This window comes from Corvus moneduloides, chromosome 15, assembly GCF_009650955.1.
Source record: "Corvus moneduloides isolate bCorMon1 chromosome 15, bCorMon1.pri, whole genome shotgun sequence".
NCBI lineage: Eukaryota > Metazoa > Chordata > Aves > Passeriformes > Corvidae > Corvus > Corvus moneduloides.
Window position 1 is genome coordinate 2941482 of NC_045490.1, and position 24134 is coordinate 2965615.

Genomic DNA, 24134 nt, shown 5'->3' on the forward strand with positions numbered 1-24134 from the left:
CCATCTCCATTTTAAAACACATTGTGATAGAGCAGAGTTTCATTTGATCTTATCGCCTCAACGTGGTTGGAAGGAGCTGATCAAAGTGAAATCCACTTTAATTAGCTTTTCCCAGTGACCTGAGCATGCTTCCATGAGAAATCTCCCTGCGTCACCCAGGCCTCGGGAACCTGTCAGAAGGCACAGACCCCTCCCAGCACTGAGGACACCGTCAGCATTCCCCCTGCAGCCTGGCAGGGATCTGGGACATGAAACGCATTTCGTGATACGTTATTCTTTCCTCAGCCAGCCCTTAATGACTGCAGCTCCAGGCCAAAACCAGAATCCTGAAATGAGGCCGTCAACATCACCCAATTACTGCTGTTATTAAAAATGCCAAGTGTAATCATAATAATAATTAGGCACTTATTATGCAGTGCTGCCTCAGGAATAGACTCTAAGTGTGTAAGATGTCATGCAAGCCCTATTAGCAGAGCTGGGCAATCTCACCACCTCCACAGCACTGCAGAAGATAAAATTGCATTTGAATATGAATTGTCTGCATAAATCCAGTTTTCTCAGCCTGTCACCTTCTGAGGGTTTATTTTGGGTTTTTTTTTTTTGGTTGGTTGGGGTTTTCTTTAATACTGCAACTGAGTTTACCTCCTGCCACTAATGCCCTCACAGAGACTCTGAGCACGCAGAGAAATATCTCCCTTTGATCTGTTATTTATTATCAAACAATTATCCAGACAGACAAGTTACACCCACAGTCAGTTGGTGCCTCACATGCCAGGAAAGCAGTGGTCCAGAAGAGAAGGAACACACTCAGCACCAGATGCTTTTTGTTGACTTCAGGCAAGTACTTCCCCCTCCTTGGCCTTCTGTTGGGCCTAAACCCCACAGCTTTTGTGAAAACACTGGAGTAAAAGTCCTACAGAAATGTGCTAATTTAAAATGTCATAAGTGTGCTAATTATGTTGAAGATTACCATGTCCCCAGCTGATCTGTTCCCAAGTTGCCATTTGAAAGCCAAGCTTCCAGTTCCTTCCACATGTGGATGGAGAAAGCTGATACGGCTCCTTTGTCCCAATCTCCTGCGTTGCATCCTAAGCATAATCTCCCTGGTTTTGCAACAGTCTAGCAAAATCACAGCTTTTGAAAGAGATTAGGTGGTGTAACTTGGCTCCAGCCATCGTTCAGTCCTGGCATCTGTTTTATTGCTTTATATATTGTGGAATTGAGGGAGATGATCTTCTAATTACTCCCTGTAGTCTGCAAGACAGATGGAGGGGGAAAAAAAAAGCAAATTGTGTTTCATCAACGTGCTGCCAGTGTGTGCTGAAACTTCAATTTCTTTTCTGGTCGTTGTCCCAGACGTGACAGAAGTGTGGGAATCATCTGCAGATGGGATATGGATCTGTAAGACAAGGGTCGATACAACTCCACACAGATTGTACTTGCATGAGTGGCCACCAAATATTCAGGATTTATATTTATATTTATATTTATATTTATATTTATATTATTTATATTAGTTTTCTTTTTCCAGCATGGATTTAATGGTCAGGAAAGAAAACCTGTTGAGTCTGGAAAGATCACGCAGCCAAATTCACCCAACCTGCAGCAGAAGCTCTCTCAGGACATCTGAGATAATCTTAGCCTGGCCTGCCCCTATTGCACACAAGCCACCAATGTCACCACAGTTTAGTTCAATGGGAATCAACCTCACTATTAATTTTTGGGGTTTTCTGGAAAGTGGATTTAGGCCTTGCTTTTGATTTTCTCCCTGTCCTTGCACTGGCACAGTCACGACCTCTTTGGTTTTCCAGATGGGCAGAAGTTCCACATGGATTTGAGGTGGAAGCATTTTCCTTTGCATATTGTCTGTTCCAAAATAGCTCCTGCTCTGCTGTGGAGTCACAAAATGAAACTTTTCTGTGGGGACCAGGGACGAAGAGCAAGAGGGACAGTTTGTGGGATGGCAGGGCCCAGATGAATGGAACAGTGAGGAAAACAAGGCAGGGGAAAAACAATTCAGATGGAGACAGAGAGGACACAAAGGTTCAGCTGAGCAAAATGCTGGGTTTATAATCAAAGCATTTAGTTGGGCCCAACTATTTAGTTGCTCCTAAATACAGCTTCAGCTGTCCCCGACCCTTTTTGCCCCAAACAAGGGGTAGAGGTGCTCATGGGGTGCTCCTGCTTCTTCCAGAGGCTGTGAGCTCGGGGCCCACCCTCCCCAGGTACATCCCCAGAGGGAGGGGAGCTCCTCTGGATGTGTTAATCCTCAAAGTAATGATGCTCCTGTGAGTTTCATGACATCAAACGCTGGGAGGGGGTAATTAGTGCCCCAGTGACTGCAGAGTCGTCAGCAAAACGCTGGTTCTGAGCAAGAGGCTTTTAATGGGTCATGAGGAAATGGTGTGGGGCTGGTGGAGAAGTCTCTGCTCAGCAGGAACAAGAGAAATGGGCTGAACTGAATACTTAAACAATTTACTAATTTAATATCAATGACATGTCAGCCCGTTTGGGGAGGGCTGTGTTCGTCTCCAGGCCTGGGTGCAGCTTCAGTGGGAATGGTGGGGATCTCTGACCTTTCCGACCCTTATCTTATCCTTGTCTTCAGAGATTATTTTGCATATTATCCAGGCACATATTTCTGCTCGTTCTTTCCTTTTAGAATGGTCTGAAAGAAAACTCCCAGGGACATTGAGGCTGTGATTTGGTATCCAGTCCTGTGGGAAGCACCATCTGGAGAAAAAGAGATGTTCACACATCCTGTGAGAGGAATATTTTCAGAAGACTTTACTCATTGGTGGAGAAATCTTAGTGCAGTTCCTTCTCCTTTCTTATTATGGGACCTTCAGGGAGGCTGGAGACCTGTGGTCAGTGGTCAGAGCTAAGCCTGGGGTCAGCCTGGAGGAGGAAGACAGAGTGATGGGGGAAACAAAGATCAGGAATGGGAGGCAAAGACTTTTCCAGTCAAAAAGGGAGGAGAATGAGGAGACTGGAAACCAGAGTGATGCTCAGGAGCCCTACAAGTGCCATGTGGCAAACAAGGAGCAGGCAAGGCTCAAGCAAGACCAAGGCCCGGCCCTCGGACCCAGGGCCAAGCCAAGGGTGACCCTGACTCACTGGAGCAATCAGAGGGAGTCAGGCACTAATCCAGCTCAGAGACCAGCACCTCCCTGGGCAGGATGATCCAGGCCATGGCTCCCTGGGGCCTGCAGGACTAACAGCTCACACAGAGGCTGATCCAGATGCAAATCCACACATAGGCCCAGTGCCAAGAAAAATAAGACATTAACCAGTGCTGATGATGTGTCAAGTCCTTTTTTAATATTATCCCTTTGGATATTTAATATTATCCCTTTAGCCACAACATTGGGCAACAGTTTTGGGGGCCAGGTGAAAGAAAGGACATTGTGATGGCCCAGTTTAGTGATAAAAGCAAGACACACATGAAAACCCTGTAAAAGAACACAAACCACTGAGTGCTTCTCCACAATGATCCTTGTCCTCTCCCTTGTTGCTGCTGCACCTTTTTCTGATGTCCATTCAGTGTCCTCAGCTCTTTTTCTTTGCTCCTCCCCTGCATTGTGGCAAAACCCCAGGGAACGGCCTGTCCATTGGAGACTTCTGACCACTGTGTGGTGGGGGTTCCTTTGGAGGAAACCTTCACAGATTATGGACCAAAACAGACCCTATTTCTAGAAGGAAACAGACCCATTGCAAAGTTGCTGGGAAGGAAATGATCGATAAAATGAAAGCACTTCGGAGTATGTGATTAAAGGGAATTACTCCATTTATCCAAGGAAACATTAGGAGGCAGCTTGATCATGATCTGTGTGAATTTGTTTCTGAGTCTGGGGAGATGCTCTGGATCAGCCAAGGGTGATGCCCCCCAACTCTGAGTCCTTTGACAAATGTTCCGCAGCAGCTGGACAAGGAGATCTCCCAGGTTTGCCGGGTCCATCTGCTCTGCAGCTGATGAATTCAGCTGCTGACAGCCAAAAGAGCAGTGTGGTTTGCAAGAGAGCTGCAAAGTGCATGGGCAGAGAGAAATGCTGTGCAAAACAGCTCAGAAAGTCACAGCAAAGGGAAGCAGATGTAGGAGGCGAGGGTGGGATACACCAGGGGAATAATGGCATGTGAGATTTGAGATCCTTTCACAGAACTACTGGTGGTACCTTGCAGAGCAAACCCACTTTTTCTGAATGAGACCCAACAAAGCATTCTCCCAGCAAACACCATCTTTAAATTATTCTATATCAGCTCCATTTGGGGGCAGGGGAGCGAGAGTTGTTCAAGGTGAAAGCGAGGCAGTGAGCAAAGTGAAACCTTATTATATTAAATGTCACAAGACTGTGGTGTCCCAAAGGGGTTTGATTTCAAACCATGCTGTTTGCAGGTGTCAATTCCAGCCCACGGTTTCTCTCTCAGCAGGTTGGTGTTGAAGCCTCTAAAGTTGCACCACACAGGACCTTGGAGCCCTCCCTGGCTGTTCACTGCTGGAGAGGGATGCTGTGAGCACAGGAGACACCACACATCCTCTGGGCTGGCCTTTCTCACCCAACCCTGATGAGTCCAAAAAGAATTCAATATTGACAGCCCCATCTCCACATTCCAGGCTCAGGGAATCTCCGTTTTTCCAGAAATCCAAACCACTTTTCTCAGCTTTTTTGACTTCCCAACTGAAGTGAGCTCTGCTTGTCATCTGTAACCCAGCATGGGACACCCCAAACCCAGGGGTGGCCTGAAGCAAAGTTATCTCTCACTTTATGAGACTTTTGTACAACCTTGCACCCACAACTAAAGGAATTAACTGAAATGAATAATAAATACACAGTTTTTGAGGTGAGAAGGGACTTTCTTGGTTTTCTCATCTGAATTCTTGGGCTGGCTCAATATAAAGTGGAGGATTGCACCCTGAGGAGCCTCTGTCTGGCCCAGACTATGGAACTGGACTAGAAAGAGCATTCCTACCTTTCAGAAATACCCTCTCCTGGCTTTAGACCTTCACACCTCTAGAAAAGGGTATCACTGGAGATTTCGGCCCATTTCTTAGTTGGATTTATTGGGCTTCAGCTGTGAACAGCTACAAAATGATTTGGTCACAGAGGCCCAGAAATGTTTCCTGTGTATCTCTGCTTTCTGTAAAGATTCGAGTTACTCTTTAACCTCCTCTCTCAAAGTAAAACTGAAGTAAATGATCTTTGTCCCTTTGGATGCTCACAATTTTGGTGGTCTTGAATACAGTTAAATTACTCAAGATCCAAAAGAAAAGCCTCACTGGCCTATGTTTAGTCAAAATTCCTGTTTTTTCTCGCCACTGATCCATCTATGATTGCCTCACACAAAAAATGACATGGACCTGGTAGATTCAAGGGAAAATAAAATGTTCATCTGATCCTTTTAACCTAATTCAATTTTCCGTGGCCCCCACACAGAGACACCTGCGGTTTTTCTACTCAATCAGAACAATTTGTACAACACTGCAAGGAAAGTTGCCCCATCTGGTAAACTCCTTGCTGAACAAGGGTGGATTTATTGTTGCTATGTGATTCCTTAATCCCTTCATATTGTTTGTGATGTGGTACTGGATGAACATAACTGAAACACAGGGTTTAATTACATCCAGAGGCTTTTGATGCTCTTAAGAAAGGAGAAAGACTCATGGAGTTAAGAACTAGGCCAACAGCAGGTAGGTGCTTTTAAGGCTTCTCCTTCTTGAGCACATGATTTGGGTTTCCCCACAGGCACCCCTGCTAGAAAAAAAATTAATCTGTCATGCACAGGGACTGGATTCAGAACAGGTTATGTGCCACGAGACAGCAGCAGCTGAGTTTGGGGGAATTTAGATCAAATGCCAGCCCTTTGCAAATCAATGGAAATATCTTGCTACATCTCACACTCCAAGTTAATTTGGAATGTTTATTTATTTTCAAACCAAATCGGGAGTGCAAAAGACAACTTGATGCTGAAAGAGAGGTACAAATTGTGGATTTGGAGTCCATGCATGGAGCATTTTCTTCTCTGCTGAGTTATTTCTGAGAGGTGTTTCTCTTTCCATTCACGCCCAGAGCACACTCACTTGTCCCCCTGGCAATGGAGATGCTCCTTCATTTTCACATATCATGCAGGCAGGGGAAATCATGCCTTGAAGCTGCAAAGTGCAAATTATACAGAAAAAGCAGCCAGCAATCAGAAAAATAGAATTACTCTAATGGTTACAATCATGGAAACACTGTCAGATTCTCAGAGCCTTGTTGCCACCATCCAAACCATCCTGGCTACACTTGAAGTACAATCAAAGAAATGACATTTCCTATTTTCTAATCCATTATTCAGCAAAAACCAGCACGGAACGAAAACAGACATGCAAACATCTGTTTTCAGGTTCGATCTCTTCGGAGGTCTGATTCCTCTGAAGAAACTAAACCCAGAAGTCAAATATCATAAATAATTAGACAAAGGGTGCTGAAAATTACAGAAGAGTCAGGAGTATCTCCAGTGCCTTTATAGATATCTTTGATATTCCTTTCTTAGGAAAACCCTGGCTGTCAGATAAGAACGTCATATAACATAAGCAGCTGCTCTGACCTATTTCAAATTCCCAAGCAGGCTAATATTTAAACTGCCTGATCAATAGTGTCTGCTTCTATACCCTCTTAATCATAAAAAAAAAGGCATTTTTGCAATATTAAACAGAGTTTCTTTTGTGGAGATCTCCCTCTGCAAAGGGAGAATAGTTCAGCTTTAATGTCTCACTCTCAGATGTTCATGACAGGACAAATGGATTCTGCCTGAGATGTCCACAATAACCCGCAGCTATTGGAAGAATAAATCTCTGCATCACTTTTCTACATCCCCACAGCAGATGAAATATGCAGGATAAGTACATCAGGACACGTTAACTCAGCAAGGAAACAGCTTCAGCCATAGCATTTTAATGGTCTAATATAAGGATGAGATATTATTGGCTGAACTTTGCCTTCAGTGACATCTGTAAATACATGTGGTTTCTTGAAAGAGAGCAGAGCCTTGTAAATATTTAGGCTGTGCATTATCCCATATGATAGCAATCCGTGTGTGACTTGCCACTTGTCCTCTTGAATAGGTGATTTTGCAGATGATGAGCACAGTCCCTTGTCATTAGAATTAGGCAGAAAAGGACTTGTGGTGTTCTACACTAACAGCCCCAAACCCCACACCCCACAGCAGCCAGACTGCGAGGGTGTGGAGACATTGAACTGAAGGGCATTTTTACAAGGGGATCCCTCCCTCCTGTGCCGTGAAGATCATTGAGGGTTTTACGTTGTCCCTTAATCTGACACCGAAACGAGTCACATCCGACTCAACCGCTGCTGATTAAATTCTGGTTCTCCTCAGCAGAGGGAGCTTGAGTCTGCAGCAAGAGCTGCCGCCTTGGCTTGGGCTTGTTCTCCTCAGCACACCTCAGTGCTGTGGATATTCGCAGGTAAATGAGGAGGGAGATCCTGACACCCGGGAACAGCTCGGAAAAGCCGCTCATCCCTCTGGATCAGAAGAGCATCGAGCAATCCAACACGTGCTGGATGTACCCAACCCACAGCCCCGCGTCAGAGGGGCTCTGCGTGGGGCTCAGGCCAAAGAGCAGCCTGAGATAGGGGTGAAACTGTGAAAAAAGTGGCTTTGCACTGCTCCTGGGCTGGCTCAGGTCAGCACAGGGTGAAACCAGAGCGATTTTACGTAGCCGAAGGTCTGAATTGAGCCAGGGATGGGATTAAGTACCCTCAGTGCCACCCCTTGGGAACTGGGGCTGAGCGTGGAGGTTTCCATGGAGCCAGCTGTGCTGAGAGAGCTGGGACAAGGAATCAGCAAACACCCAGATTTCTTAGGAGTTCTTCTCACTGCAGGTGGGCACAGCAGTGCCCAAAGGTTGTTCTAGGAAGGATCTGCACCCTGAGCTCTGTCCTGGGGAATCAGAGGGGCTCCAGAGCGAGTGCCAGGGATGCGTTCACCCTGCTGGGAGCCCACGGGCTGGCACTGACCATTCCTCGAGCTCCCTTGGACTGTAGGGCCTAATGAAGGGATTTCTGCTTCACCCAGAGCAAATAAAACAGAGCTCCCCAAGCAGCTCTCTCCAAAGTCCTGTTGTATCTCAGGGCCCCTCGGAGGGTGGTTCAAAGCCACCCCTGGCAGTGGCCAGGAGCTGAGCAAGGCACTTGTGCGCTGCCCTTTCGGTGTGAAATCATTGGCCTGATGTTTGTAAACATAACAGGAGGCAATTAGTGCTCCTAACTCAGCCCTGAGATAACCGAGGGCGGGAATACATGTCTCAGGATAGAAAGCTGAGCATGCAGGTATTAAAATCACCCCAATAAAAATACATGTTGAAAGAATTACAAACAAAGCCTGTAAGACTGAATTCTTAGGCCTTTATCCTGTGCACTAGAGGAGTAGTTATCTAATTTTATTCCTCTAACAGGCCATGATCCATGGGAAAATTCTTCTATAAAACAGCCATTAACCAATTAATAACGTTCTGGCTTGAGTTGTCTGCTTATAATCCATCTTTTCCCACATATTCAAGTAAGTTAAAGCTGTATAATTCTAACCTCAGATTCTCTTGATGGGCAGATCATTTGTTGTGATGGAAGAAGCCTTGAAGAAGTGCCTGCTACCCACTTATTTTCCAGGTAAATGAAACAAGCTGCAAATGAAGCAAGCTGCAAAAATTCAATCTTGCAAAGGCCTGGTTCAGGGCTGCCTGATTGAATATGCATTGAATCAGCCCCAGATTTCAATTGGTTTGCATATTTCCCAAAGAAATGCCAGCACATTAAATGCCCATGAATGCAAATGGGTGGTGGTTTTTTTTGGATTTGGATAATTCAGCAGAGGGTGGCTCAAAAATGAATGCACACAATAGGATTATACAATATTCTCAGGGGTTCAAACAAGTCGCTGGGTGCCTCGGGGGAGGCCGATGTGGTGATTAAAGCTGAGCCTCCAGGGAGGAGGAAATCCCAGCCCTATTCCCCCGAATGGCCACATATTTGTGGAGTCACCCAAATTTTCACGCCTTACCCTCTGAACAGGGACAGGGCCCATTGCACCCACCCAGCCACGTTTGTGTGCTGATAGCAGAGCAAGGCAGAGATGGTGTTGAAAGGCAAATTGCCTCCTGACTCGGCTCCACAGATGCATTTCTGCTTGTGCCACGAATAGAGTAGCACCCACTGCACACATCTTTCCTTATTATACTTCTTTTTTACCCCGTTTATGCCTTTCCTACCTTCACCAGCCTCTTTCAGGCATCCATAGTCACCATTCCCAAGAACATCTGTGAAAAACAGGATGGCATCACCCTAAAGCTCCCACTTCTCTGCCTCTCCTGAGCAGCTCTGAGTGGGACTGTCAGTGTTTTATGTATTTACACCAGCAGAGAAGGCCTGGGATGGGGACTTTTTTCGTTTATATGAGTCTCAGCGCCACAGGGGGTATTTAACTTTCTGCCCTGGTTGCTGTAATTCTCTCTCCAGTGGATATACAGTTCAGATCAGGTTCCTATTGCTGTGATGACAGGCATTCAGCAGGCACTGTAATTGCAGAGTTAAAACAGCTCATTTTCTTACTGGCAAGCTGTAGTTAAAGAGGTGCTAGGAGGCAGCCTGGCTGTCTGCAGAGGAACTGATCAAAGCACTGAAAGGCATCTGGCTTGTCTCTGTTTTCTTTCACCACCCCCCTTGCTGATGGAGGGGAAAAAGAGAGAGAAGAAGAGAAAAAGCGAGTGAAAAAAAAAAAGAATAAAGGAGAAAAAGAAGGAAAAAACCATTAAAAAGGAATTTATGAAAATGAATACTTGTCCTTTTCCTAAGGGTAGAAGGCAGTGTATTATTAGAGGCAGTAAACACAGTCGGGTTAGGTCTATTTTTTTCAACTCTCTGTATTTTTTAATGAGATAATTGGGGCTTGTGAATGTTCATTCGTGTCTATTTCCATTAGCTCTTCCCAGTTAGATCTGGGCTGTTGGGGAGCACTTTGCTCACTGCAGAGACAGAGCTTTGCCCATCTCTGTACCAATGTTATCCTTCCTCAGCAGACTCAGCTCTTTGTCCCTCTGACCTCCACCCTTCTCTGAAGGACGTCCAGCTGTAGCCAGAATGTGATGGACAATGGGATTCTGCACCCTCGACTAACTGCAAAGCTACAAATAAAACACATTTTTACATTACTTTTACTTGTTCTAATTTGCTCCAATTCTTCCCATCATAAATTTCAGCAAATCACAAAGGAAAAGGTGAACAGAGTTGTCAAACCACTTGAGGTCCTCATATGAAGGATAAAAAAAGGGGGAAAACTCCAGCAGCAGGGGAAAGTGTCCATCAAAAAATTGACAGCAGTGATCCAAAACCCACTGAGAAGTCACTCAAAATGTTTCTCCCAATGAGATAAAGGAGCCCCCAGGCAAGGAATGGCTCCAGTTCCAAATGAGAAAAGAGGTGTTGCTTCTTGGGGAAGTGAAATGCAGGAATTCAAGTGAAATGTGGGAATTTCTTCCTATGAAGCGAAGGGAAAAATGTTACCAGGACAGGGCTGGCAGCTGAGGGCACACACTCCTCTCCAGCAGCTCGGAGAAGCTCCAGGAGCTCGGAAAGGTCCTGGAAGGCAGGAACCTGATCCAGCCCATTCTATTTTCCAGCGTTTTTCACCCAGTTTTCCAGGCTGGCACTGTGCAAAAGCAGCGGGATTTGTGCTGGCTCTTCCCAGTGCCTGGAATCTCCTCAGGGACAGGGCCCATTCTCACTTTTGCTCCTCTCACACTTCATTTTTTCACCCCCTATCTCTTCAGGGTGACACCAGCGCTCTTCCCACAGACAAAAGAGGGGTTCAGAGTCTTTGAAAGGAGCAAACAAACCCCATAACTCCACGAGGAGCCCAGACAGGCAATGTTGCAAATTAAGTTGAAAGAGGCCCAGTTAGTTACTGCACCATTATTTGATTTCCCCTTCTCTAATCCCTTGCTTGTAATTAGCATAATTTATTAACATATTAGAGCCATGCATGTGAACCCTCTTTATAGTTGCTGAGTGCTCCCTGAGGCTGCCTAGTGAAAGCTTTTCCCCACTGTTTAATAATATGTTACATAAGGAAAACCAGCTTCTGATATAATTTAAATTATGACTTTCCTTTCTGCCTCTGAACACTCATTTCCTTTAAATGAGGTTAATTTCCTTAAATAATGAAAATCCTCCAATTTCAGTTTTCCATTCATTAGACCCCCTTAGTTCAACATGAAAAAGTCACAAGCCAAGAGGGAGAAGAAAAAAGAAAAGGAAAAAAAAAAGAAAAAAGAAGTCCCATTGAACTTCAAACATAACCATCCTGAGAAGAGGTTTCCTGGGATCCTGTCTCCTTCTTTCATTCCTGGATTGAGAAGGGCACAATGCAGACTGTCAGGAGATAAAGATGGACAAGCCACTTTACATCAAACTCCTTTCTCCCCTCTGGCACGAGAGGTCCTCTGCATCCTGAGGGCATTTCAGAGTCGCAAACACTCAATGCTCCTCTGAGGCTTCAGAGCCAAATGTGGATTTCTTTGTATTCCCCCAGATAATTCCCTGGGTTTTCATTAATCTGTTGTTCATATTTTGGCAAACAAAGCCACCCTGTCCGATGATCAGTGCCCAGGTCCATCTCTGGGCACAGGACATGGTCAGGGGCACAGGACTGCACCTCCTTGGAACTTTTGCCTTCACTTCTCACCCTTCTTGCCCAGGAATCAGCCCCTCAGCTTTTTGCTGTGATGTTTTTCCTCCCCATTCTTCTTCCAGCTCTTCTGCATCTCCCCAATGCTGTGATAACCCAAACCAAGGACACTTCCAAGGGGTAACTCAAAATGTGATGGAAAGAGGAATTTCCTCCTTGCTCCTCTACACTCTGTGCAGAAATCTAAATGCATTTCCCTCTGGAATGCTGGCTCAGGAGCTTCCTAGCCCTAAGCCCAGGACCAAGCACCACCTAAGCAGAAGAAATGCTCAAGAGAGGCAAAATCAGGGCCAAAATTTGGTTTTCTGCTGCTCCTCTGAGTGCCTGTGTGATGCTTGGCTCATCCAGTGTGTGCGTGCCCGACTGCAGCCGAGTTCAACCTGCCTTAACTCCTAATACCTCTGAGGATTTAGGCCTCTGTTATACTTCAATAAACTGGGAATAAAGTAATTTCTGCCCCTCAGAGAACAGCTGGGAGCTATTAAAGCTCATGGCTGTGTGCTCCTGGTAGATAATACCTCGTGCTGTCCCTGCAGTGAGCACAGCCCAGCCTCGGTGGCACTTCCAGCTGGGGGGTGATGCAGACCAGCAGCATCACTCACGTGGGTGAGGGTTTAAAGATGGTGTTGCCATGTTAACAAAAAGGGCACTCTGCTCTTTTTAAAAAGAATTACCTGATATGACAAAGCCCCCACTCTCCCCCCACTGAGAGGTTTTGTGAACACCTCATTTTGGGGGCAGAAGAACTGCAAGAAACTCTGAAGGGAATCTGTGCTCCTTGCTCCATGCTGGGCATCTGTCAGCCCCCAGCAGTGCCCTGGGATGAGGGCAAGGCTTTATTAATCAGCAAATAATGCTCCCAGAATCCCCAAGCTTGGAAAACACCCCCAAGCCCATCAAATCCAACCTGTGGCCAATCCCCACCTTGTCACCCAGCCCAGAGCACTGAGTGCCACCTCCAGCCCTTCCTTGGACACCTCCAGATTCCCCCAGACTCCTGGGAAGCCCCTTCCAATGTTTAACACCTCTTTCCATGAAGAAATTCCTCCTGATATCCAACCTGACCCTCTCCTGGTGCAGCTTGGGGCTACTATGCAGCCTGGGCAAGGTTCTGCCAAGTTTGGGTCAGAGCTTGTGCTTGCAGCCCCAGTTAACCTTTCTCCAAGGAAAAACCCAACCTTAATAGCAGAAAATGTCAGGAAAATTATGTTAGTTTGCAGAGTAAATTTTCTCCAGGATCTCAAAGAAGTAAGTGAATGTTGTTGTTGTTATTACTTGTTTTTTATCACTGGGGAAACCCAAGGACAATTAAATGAACTTGCTGGAGATCACAATGCCAGAGAGAAGAAAAAGAAACGTTTCCTGACTGATGTTGGAGGTTTATTGGCTTGGGGATTTTAGGGATGCTTTTCATGAGAAACTGCCATTTTCCTGAACCCAAAACTTCTATGGAAATGGACAGCCTGCCTGACCAGGAATAATTCTTGCTATTAGGAATTAGCTTTACCACAAATGGGAGAAAACGAGGCTCAGACAGGAGGGTTTGGATGCGTTTCCCCTTCCCACCCAGGGCGAAAGCCAGCAGGCCCCTCCAGGGACATCTTCCTGCCAGCATGGAACAGGAAAACTGGTTCCCACCCCACTTTTGACTCCCAGCACTTGACTAAAGCAGAGTCTGTTCCCCTCTCCTCTCTCCTGAACCTGATTTACTGTGGGATTCATCTGATTTAGCGTTGTTCTTCTTTCATGCTCGGCTCGATGTCTGGGATGTTGCAACGTTTAGAAAGCTTTTGGGTGTATTTATGAGTATTGAAATGTACTTTTCATGGTACAGCTGCACACGCCCTTCCCACTGTTCAGCCTCTTCTCCTCCCACTTGAAAACAAACCTTTTGAAAGCAGAGGGGAAGAATAATTAAAAAAAAATTGTAATCTGCCTCAGGTAATGACATGATTGAAACATCACCATTTTGTCTGGAGGGTCACAGGACGATTTTATGAGAAAGCTTTAAAGCTGCTAACTTGAGAGAACCTTTGATATTTCACCTTTTGTTGTTGCTAACATGTTCTCCTTCCTGGCTCTTGGAAACAAAGCCCTGTCGCTTCGACAAATTTGGTGCCAAAGATGTTCTGCCACGGGGTGGTTTGACAATCTGGGAAGATTAACTGAGCAGCTACGTCTGAGATATTCCAAGTTGTTTATTCCAAGTAATTTAGATTTTTACCAGGCAGGAGACACTACGGCCCTGCAGTCAGCCTTGGGAATGGGATGGTGGATCTTACATGGTGCGGTGTGGGGTGGTGTGGTCCCTGTGGGGTGATTTGAGTTTTGGCAAGGAAAGATTCTTCTCATGGGGGTTTGTGTTTCACCAAAACAGCTGAAAATAAAGGCAAAACTGACCTCACATGCTGCCAAGTGCTCATGGTGGCACCAACAGTGGTTGGGCAGAATTATTTACCCACTCTTTAAAATACAAAATAGTCACTAAGGACTATGAGTGGAGATTTCTGTGGCTTTGGTGTGACTTCTTCAGTGCTTTTAGAGATCCAGGAAAGCATTTCTCACCAATTCATACCACAAAATTTCCTTGCTAGTCCTGTCTTGGTGAGTGTGAAATAACATTTCCCGGATCTTGATTTTCACAAAAGTGCAGTTCCCAGAATTGCTGAAATTTTGTAGACCAGAATATTTCTCCTTTGGTTTACTTCTAGTATCATATTTAATATATATTTCCACTATTATTCTACCAGTATTATAGCTACTGTATGTTTCTGATGTCGGACTGTTGTTGTTCATGGTGAAAAATAAAGTTATTTCTGATCAAGCAGTGCTAGACAGAAAATGGAAAAAGAAATCTCAAAATTAAACTGCAGTGGAGCATGAACTCTACTCAAGCACCCACAGAAGGTTCTCAGGGTGTATTTCCCAGATATTCTTCACTCAACAGCAGCTCATAGAAAGGTTTGCAAGGAACAAATGAGATGGATTGGGAATGTAATTGAAAAGAATGTGAGGATTTTACTTGAAAAGACATTAATGGGTCATTTCTAAAACCATGCTGACATTTCTCCTTGTACAAGAGTCTATTTGAGGAAAACGTCTGCTTATTTTGTGAGATGCAGGAGGTTTGGAAAAGATGTAGAATTTTGCACTGTAGCCAAACCCAAATGAAGACAAATGAAAATGGGCTGGTGGCAGCCAAAGGAAGCCAAGTCAGACCATAGACACTGCTGGGACCTGTCCATCACGGGCTTCTGGCACAGATCCGTAGCAACTCAAAATGTTTCCACCATTGCTCTTGCAAAGTGAATGGTCTGGGCCTCATAAAGAGCTGTTTCTTGTGGAAATCAGTGGAAATATTTAGCCTTTGGGTCCTGCGGGAAAGTTGTCTCTGCTGAGTTTGGCCAGCACGACTTTGCCTCGAAATTATCTTCACTAGCCACCAAATGAGATAAATGAGAGGCTGAGGCTTAGAATGGAACCACTGCTGCCTTTTGTGATACCAATGAAATGGAATTGTTCTGCCATAGGAGAGGAATAAATAGGAATTATTGTACATTATATGTATGTCTGCCATCCTGAGCAAAAAAAAAAAAAGGTTCCCTACACCCTTTTGATATGGAGTAATGAACAATTTTTCTCTCTTTGTTTTTCCTGGGCACACCCAAACTCCTGGAGGCTATCTCCTGTAAAAGAGGGAGGTGCAGGCAGCTTATGGAATACATTAATTCTATTTTATTTTATATATTGTCTTGTCAGATGCGCTTAGCAGAGAGGGATGCAAAACATCTGATGGAGCTGGCAGCTAATTTATAGGTGAAATAGCCATTTTTTGCCATGTGGGAGTGATTTTGTCTTGGGTTTAAATGCTAATTTTGTGTCTTCTGGACAGGTCTATCCTCCAACCATAGAATATGGAATTCTGTCTGGGAGCTTCCATGAATATTGCCCCTGTCCACAGTGTTGCAGATTGTCCACAGACTTAGAGCAGGGTAGATGGAACTGGAGGGATTTTGATGCAGACCATCTCAAATATTTTTGGCTTTCGTATCAATATCCGTGCAAGGACTCACCTGTCAGGAAGGCTGGGTTGGACATCTCAGAGGTCCCAGTGCTCCCAGTGTGAACTTCCCAGTACCGCCATCACAGATATGTTTCTATACACAGAGGCTGCATGGGAGGCAGTTGTAACGTGGAGCTTTCCTAAAGGATGGGTCAAAAATAACATTTGTTAATTTAGGAATAAGTGGGAGTGTGGTGCTTGACCCTGTCTGGATGCCAATGTCCACCAAAGCACTCTGTCACTGCTCTCCTGAGCTGGGCAGGGGAGAGAAAATATAATAAAAAATCAAGATAAGACCAGGGAGAGCTCGCTCAGCAATTGCCCTCACAGGGAAGACAAAGTGATCCCAAAATCTCGCCACGCAAACTCAACGCAGAGAAAAAGTGCCATAAGAACTGCACTTGCTGGTGGTTAAAATATTGCTGTGGCCTTTCTGTGGGGAAATCATCTGGGGTTTCGATCATTGCTTTCCCCAGTGAGCTCCATCCAGGCAGTGTTTACCCTCTGGGAGCTCTGCCCTGGCTGTGATAGAGAGAAAGGAGGGGAGAGAAATCAAATGCTACGGAAAACAAAAGTGGTCTGAAGTAGAGCCGTAGCTAACTCCAGCTGTAACAACAGGGCTGTGGCTTTCCAAATTTTAATCTCCCAAAAGAATCTGTATCAAATTCTTCAGCCCAGGGGTCAAGAGGGATTTTAGTAATGGAATGGGACAACTCAGCTTGTAAAGCCTTGTGGGCAAAGGCCTTCTGTGGAATATGTGTCCACGATAAGTGCTCCCCAACCATGCAGGAATAAAAATAAATAATGGTGATTATAAAGTTATTTTACACTCTTCTCTCTTCAATCACATCACTCGTGGCGAAGATGACATGCTCTGCACAGGAGGCAGTTCAGATGGAGGAGGCAGCAGGCTCCGTGCTCAGGTTTCTGACGTTCTTGAGCACAGCCTGTAGTCATGGCACAAAAGCTGTCTCAGGAATGCTCTCTGGGTTTTGTCATTCCGGTGGTATTTGGATACAAAAGTGTGTGTGAGTTGGGAATACAGTCTGGGCAACTTCAGGACCTCAGGATGTCTATTACAAGTAACAAGCTGAAATGCAGTCGTTGCTTGAGAAAATGGGGTGGGAATCCCTGGCAACAAAAAACCTGTGGAAAATAAATGCTAACTCCAGCCTCTCAGAAATTCTTCTTTATCCTTCTCCAGGTCCTAGGAGAGCATCCAGAAGGACCTTCCATCACCAGCCCAGCAGTGAAAGCCATTCCCCTGCGAAATGGAGCTGCTCACAGTCCCAGCCCACGGCACGAGCCCTTGGTCCTGATGGGTGGATGTGTGAGAGAGGACAGATGACCACCACCACTGCCGTGTTAGATAAACAGAGAGAAGTTTTCCCTTGCCCACCTAAATTCCTCTGTCTGCAGTGCAGGGAAACCTGGGGTGTGTTTCCTGCGCAATACCAGGTACAGGCAGGTGGAGAACAAGAGAGATGCCAGTGTGAAAGGCAGGGGTGAGGCAGATGTGCTGTGTTGTCTGCTGGGAAATGCAGCCTTATCTTGGGCTGCACTGTGAGCTCTTGGTTCCCATCAGAGCAGAGAACTGAGCTTGGCCCTCTGTACCCTGCAGGACCAGAACCACTGACCTCCTTTTGTGGGGTTTGTGGGTCACTGATAATATTTCCCATGCAGTTGGAGGAATCAGAGCTTCTGCAGCCAGGCAGAACCTTGCTGCTCTTCTCTGTTTCCTTAAATTCCCAAAGTCAGCATGTCCTCCCATCGCTCTGGCTCTCACAGGACAGAGCCAGAATGTCCCTGCTGAAGTGGAGCAAACATTTTTCCAAAGGGTCAAAGTTCAGGACGAGCTTGTAAGCAGATTATGGGGCTGGTAGAAAGGCCAACGGCACCCTAAGTCTTTACATTCCCAAAGTGCTGTGTTAAACTCTAGCCCAAGGATGTACTTAACCCCAAGGAGGACGGAGGTCAAGTGAACGTGCAGCATTTCAAACGCAATCAGTTTGGAAAAGTAGCTGTTTATAAAGCAGTTTATTACAGACCCGAGCTAATGTTAGCATTCCCTCTCTACAAATAAGCCTGACCTATTGTTAGTCTTGTCAAAGAGCTGCCACGTTTGTTTTATAGCATCAAACAGCCAGGCTTTATTTCAGTTTAGATTAAATCTCAAGGAACGTTTTGGCTCAGGGGCATTGAAAGGAGATGCAGGGGGAGTATTTTTGCCATCTCTCTTTAGGTACTTAACTCAGACTTGCTGCTTACACTGTCAGGAGAGTGAAGGTGAGGATTCCAGAGGGTTCAGGGCTCCTGGAATGGGCCCTGAACTGATACCTGGGGGTTCTTCTTCTTTCTTGGGCAGAAAAAATGAGGTGCAAATGGGCCAGGCTTGGCCCAGGCTCAGCAGCCCTCCTGCTTTTCTCAAACATCCTTCACCAGGCACCAGGACACCCAAGGGCTGTGCCAGGGATGCCAAACAGCCCCAGCTGTGCTTGCTGAGGGTGCTCAGCAGTTCCCATCTGCTTTTCCTTTGGATGAAAAGGAGCAAATTATTTATTTGGCCAGATAAATTTTGTTTTAAATCACAGAATCATTTGGGTTGGAAAATACTTCCAAGATTATTGAGTCCAAGCTGTGCCCCATCCCCACCTTGTCCCCAGCCCAGAGCTCTGAGTGCCACCTCCAGCCCTTCCTTGGGCACCTCCAGGGATGGGCACTCCAAACCTCCCTGGGCAGCCCCTGCCAAGGCCTGAGCACCCTTTCCATGGGGAAATTCCTGCTGCTGTCCACCCTGAGCCTGCCCTGGCCCAGCCTGAGGCCGTTCCCTCTCCTCCTGTCCCTGTTCCCTGGGAGCAGAGCCCGACCCCCCCGGCTGCCCCCTCCTGTCAGGGACTTGTGCAGAGCCACAAGGTCCCCCCTGAGCCTCCTTTGCTCCAGCCTGAGCCCCTTTCCAGCTCCCTCAGCAGCTCCTGGGGCTCCAGCCCCTTCCCAGCTCCATTCCCTGCCCTGGACACACTCCTGCCCATGGGAATAAGAACATAAAAATAACAAAGGGTCTCCTTTAAAAGGCTGTAGCCACTAAGAGAAACTCCCCCATGAAGACCATGTCCTGTACACATCATTATTTTCATTACCATTTCTATCACCATCATAATTAATATTTCCATAATCATTAGAGTGGCAGCAGCAATAATTCTGAGGAGCTCAAGAACTGAGATGCATCAAATCTGCATGGGGACTGAAATAACTGAAATTTTCAGAGGCAGCTCAGCAATTTTTTATATTATCAATGCAAGACATCAACCAAGACGTGCTGAAAAGCCAGGAAGGAGTGTCCACTCCTCTTGATGCTTTCCCAGCCTGTGCCTGGATCCACAAGTTCCAATTGTTCAGGTGGACATGGGACTTGTACAGGTATTTTATGGGAGAAACGAGTTGTTTCTAGCCCCTTAAATGTTCTCCAAGAGCCTGTTTGGATTTGTTTTATGATAACAGTGATCTTACGTGAAGCATTTAAAATCCTGAAGCTTAGAAGCCGTTCCTATAAAGGCCAGAGGTGTGGTGTGGAATGCGTAAAGATTTCATATTTTGGGATTTTATAGTAGCCTCAGAAATGTCTCTGTTTTGTCAGGGAGGCTGAATATTCTTGAGCCAGGAGGCAATTAAAATAAGCAATACGGGTGTTTATTCTTATATGTAGACCTTGCCTCCAAAAAAAGAAGTTTCGGAAAGCTTTTTCTTTTTGGTAAAAACGTAAGAATAGATGAAGCAACCTTTTCTCATGGTTGACCCAGATACACTCGGTGTGGTTTATGAGAAGGGGGACTCAAAACACGTTTCAAATACAGGAAAAATTCTTTTCCTAGGACAAAAAATGCTTTCATTTTTCCTGGGTTACATCTTGCTTAAGAGCCCTGAGTGCTGAACAACCCATTAAGAAACGTTGTCTCCAGTCCAGCTCTCTCAGCTCTTTCACACATAATTGCCTAATTGAAATAGGATCATTTATTAGCTTCTTTGCTTGAGGCTTCTGCAGCTCCAGCTCCTGCTCTTGGGCATCCTCCTTTGAATTGTAGCATTTACCTCAGCTAATTATAATGTGGTATCACTTGATAAAGCCAACTGAGATCATAATGGGAAGACACCGAAACATCTGCCAAGGTTGGAAAATTGGGTTTTCCTTTTTACTTCTGCCAAAGACAGGTTACCTGTAATTAGTTCTAATTTATAAATAAGTGCAGGCTGTACTTCTGAAAGGTACAATATCGTGCCTTGCCCCCTTTTTAGAAACAAGCTGGGATTCATACATCTCAATCAACTGTATTCCTTCTCTATGTCAGGAATAATTGCTCTGCCTGAGAATTTAGGGAGGAGAAAGGGAGTTATACAAGCAAAATATTCATGGGATACCTGTCCCATGTGATAAAAAACAATGGCAGAAGTCCCCAAAATGGAAATCAAGGGTGTTCCAAAATTCTCAATATGGATTAATTTTGTTGCTCTCTGAATCCTGAATATTTTTTATTTGGGCATTACAACTCGTCTTCAAACCCCTTTGAATTTTTTTTTTCTTTAATTGTTGTTATATTTTAATGCCAGCTGTAATTCTCAAATAATCACAGGGCTCCAGGAGCTGGAGTTTTACAAACCCACAAGCATCTCAGGAGCTGGAAAACTGTTTTCAGATCTGTCTCAATTTACATCGCATGCACAGTGGAATTTCTTGGTGTTCTTTTTATCTGTTTGGGGGTTTTTTTAAGCCTTGTTTGTTCTCAAAGGATCCCCGTGTTCCTGCTCATTTTGTGATCCTTAATCCTGGCCTGGCCAAGGGCAGGCAGAGCTGTGTGGAAGCACCAGGCTGGAACTCCAAAGGGCTGTTCAGGAGGATTGGGATGCACCAGAAAAAAGCTGTCTGTGGAGTTTAGGAGCGGAATAACTTTGCAGCTCAGCTTTGACACCCTGCCTGAGCCAGACTTGATGAAAGCAGCTTTCACTAAGCCCCACTGAATTCTTCCTGACTGCAGTCAGTCCTTCCAATCAGCCTTCCCTGATATAAATTTAGGAAGGAAAGAAAAGCCACCTCGTGGCTCTTGATGCCTGACATTCACCTGCTGCCCAAGTGGGTGCTGTGGAGTAGCTCTGCAGCCTCTGAGTGGGGACCACTTCTCATTTTGCAGACACCTCCCTGTTCTCCAAAGCTCTTCCCATTTTCCTGTGGCACCTGATACACTTCCCAGAGCACACCCAAGGTTCTGGCCCCCACCAGGGTTTTCCTGGAGAAGGCCCAGCCTGAAGAGGCCGTGGAGCATGAAGTGCTGACTGCTGCCTCGATCTGTGACATCCCCTGGGCTCTGTTTTTAGAAGGCTGTTGAAGATAAGCTGTGAGCAGGCTGCTTAGGAGGAAAAGGAACAAAAAAAGGATGCAAAGGAAGGTGATGGATGTGCTGAGGAGGACACTGAGCCCCACAGCAATGCAGAAAACTGCTCAGAATGGCTGCTCCCTTGGTGGGATTTTTCTCTTTCTGAATGCCTGAAATTTTGCACTAAAAATGGGAGGGAACCTGGTTGCAAAGAGTTTTAATGATCTTATTGTACATGATAGCACTCACGCAGCTCAGATCCCAGCTTTTCCCCTTCACCCATCTTGAACTTTATAAAGACTTTTTTTTATCCCTCATATTAGAAACTGAACCAGAGAACAAACAAATAGCTACATTAAGGTAGTTTGCTTCTTGAATTTCTTGACTCACTCAGGAAATGGATTTTATGTGTGTATATGTGTGGTTTCTCTTCTCTTTCTTCCTTATTTCTAACAGCCACTTTGTATTTGTGTTTCATCACAGACATTTGGTCATCCTTCAGAAGCCTTTTGGTGAATACTTGCTGGTGCTGCAGTTTGTCCACACAGAAAGAACAGGGTGAGTAATGAGAAAATAAACTTTCCCCGGTGCTGTTCTTTCACGTCTCTGCTTCTGCTGCTGTGGTTTGACCCAAGCTCAGATTTCGCTGCGCCCTTGCGGAAGATGGAAAGTGATTCTCAGGAAAGGAGAAGACAATCCTTGGTTGGAAAACTCCTTGGTTTTGCCTTTTTCTGAGATTAATGATTGGTGTCCATCAGGAGCCTGGTTTGAGGGAGAAGTCTTTCTTTAGAACCCAGTTAATGTGGGGTAAATTACAGACCAACTGCTCACTCCTTTTGCCTGACTAACAGGGTCTATTTTAAAAGCAAACCACTGAACTTCAGCTGAGCCATCACCAGCCCAGCCTGTCCAAGCATTTGATAAATCTTTATGTTGGGCAGGCACTTTACATCATTACTTGAGGCTGGCAGCAGGCACTGATGCTCCAGTCACACAGAACTCCACAGGCATCCCTCAGAGCAGTTTTCTCTGGAAATTTCTGCTGTATCAGCTCAAATATTGGTCTAATTGGGAGGATTTGAAGTTTAGGAGCCTGGTTGGTTGTTCGAGGTGTTTCAAATCCTTCCAGCGGGCACTGAAATTTTCATCTGGATGAGTTCTGGAAAACCAGGAACAGGTTCAGCATTTATGAGTTTCATTAGATTGAGCTCAAAAAATGGGTCGAGAGCTCCCAAGAAGACCATTGTGTTCTACAGGTGGGTTTAAAAACCAGTGAAGTCCTCGACCAAACATTGCCAGTAGGAGGTGAGCCTTCCCTTGCTGTACAAACAGGTTGAAAAACAAGCCACAAACTCAATATATTTTCAGTCCTATTCAGGCAGAAACCTGAATGCTGATTCACAAATATTCTAGCTTGTCCAGCTGCAAATCCCTGATTTACATTAATTCCTGCAGCTGTTCAGAAATCGCTTTCCACTTCACTGCAACCCTGAATTCCCCCAAAATCAGGAATGCACCTTGATAAAATACCTATTAAATATGGATGTTAACTTCTATATTCTCATTTGCAGCGCTGTGTTACTGACAGTAAAGTGCAAAGCCTTTTTAATTTTTGTTCAGAAGCAGCTGATGTTCACTGGCTGGGGAGGTCTCTGTGTGTGTCTGTGACCATGGATGGGCTTTTTGGAAGGTTTGGTGCTCTCCAAAGGAGACTCTTTACAAGGGATGGAGTGACAGGACAAGGGGGAATGGGTTTACTGTCAGAAGGCACGGTTAGGTAGGATATTGGGAAGAAATTTCTCCCTGTGAGGGAGGTGAGGCCCTGGCACAGGGTGCCCAGAGCAGCTGTGGCTGCCCCTGGATCCCTGGCAGTGTCCAAGGCCAGGTTGGACGGGGCTTGGAGCAGCCTGGGATAATGGAAGGTGTCCCTGCCCATGGCAGGGGGTGGCACTTTGAGGTCCCTTCCAGCCCAGACCATTCCACAATTCTCTGATTCTGTTCTATGATCTTTCCCTCATTCTCTTTTGTCTTCCCCTTCCTCCTTTGGGTCTATTCCCACCACAAACCCCTCAGGACAGAAGTCCCCTCATGCAGATTTTTGCACAGCACTCACCCATGAATTCCCCCTGCTCCTTGTCCCCCTCCAGCTTGTCTCTCCACAACCCGATGCCATGATCACACCAAGACATCCACGCAGGGCCCAAAAATCTCCCAGGATTTGCAGCTCAGCTGTGTCCATCCCTTTGGGGAGGGAAGAGTGGACACCACCCTGCCCCAGGATGGGAGAGGCCACGTTCCAGTGCCTGCACATCCAGCGCTGCCGGGAGCACGGTGGGAGTTTCACTGGGATTAACCCAGCCACTTGTTTATTCCCTGGGTTAATTTCACACGCCAAGCACCAAGCTTGTGTTAATTATATGATTTACTGGGCTGTGTTTCTTTTTTCTCATTGCATCGTAAAAAAAGAAGCCTTGAATGAGAACTCTTGTTCTGGGAAATTTTCGCTTGTTTGCGAACGGCCTGGAAATAGTTAACAGCAAGCAGGTCCTCTGGGCCAAAAGGGACTGGAAGGTTCAGATTATTGCCTTATTTATTTTATTTTATTCCTAATTAACATTTTATGAGCTCTGAATATGTTTACAGAAGCACATGCTGGAAAGGGCACATGGACAAACAGAATTAAGAGCCATTGGTTGCTCCATAGACTGCCCAGATTAAAATATCATGGAGCAGCCTTTTACCTTTGCTGTTGGAAGCTGGACAGGCCCATTTACAGCAGGAACAAAAGTTCACCTTCCTGGTTTTACTTTCTAACCCGAGCCCAAGTGTTGGGGAGGGTGGAAGAGCTGATATCTTGGTGGGGAAATAAATCCAGAGGGAGCTTTGGAGCTGGGGCAGTTTGTTCCCTCATCCCAGGTCTTTGTGGATTCAGTAAAATAAAAGTTATATTTAAAAAATGTCAGGCATTTTGC

General features: G+C 45.6%; 1 long non-coding RNA gene across 1 annotated transcript; it reads right to left on the reverse strand.

The window, feature by feature from the left end:
* Positions 1-692: 692 nt before the first annotated feature.
* LOC116451686 lies at positions 693-23748 on the reverse strand. The gene is made up of 3 exons (XR_004243298.1): positions 23276-23748; positions 15810-15939; positions 693-6148 (listed from the first exon to the last, which is right to left on the reverse strand). It is a non-coding gene; the product is annotated as an uncharacterized LOC116451686 (long non-coding RNA).
* Between the last annotated feature and the right edge of the window lie 386 nt (positions 23749-24134).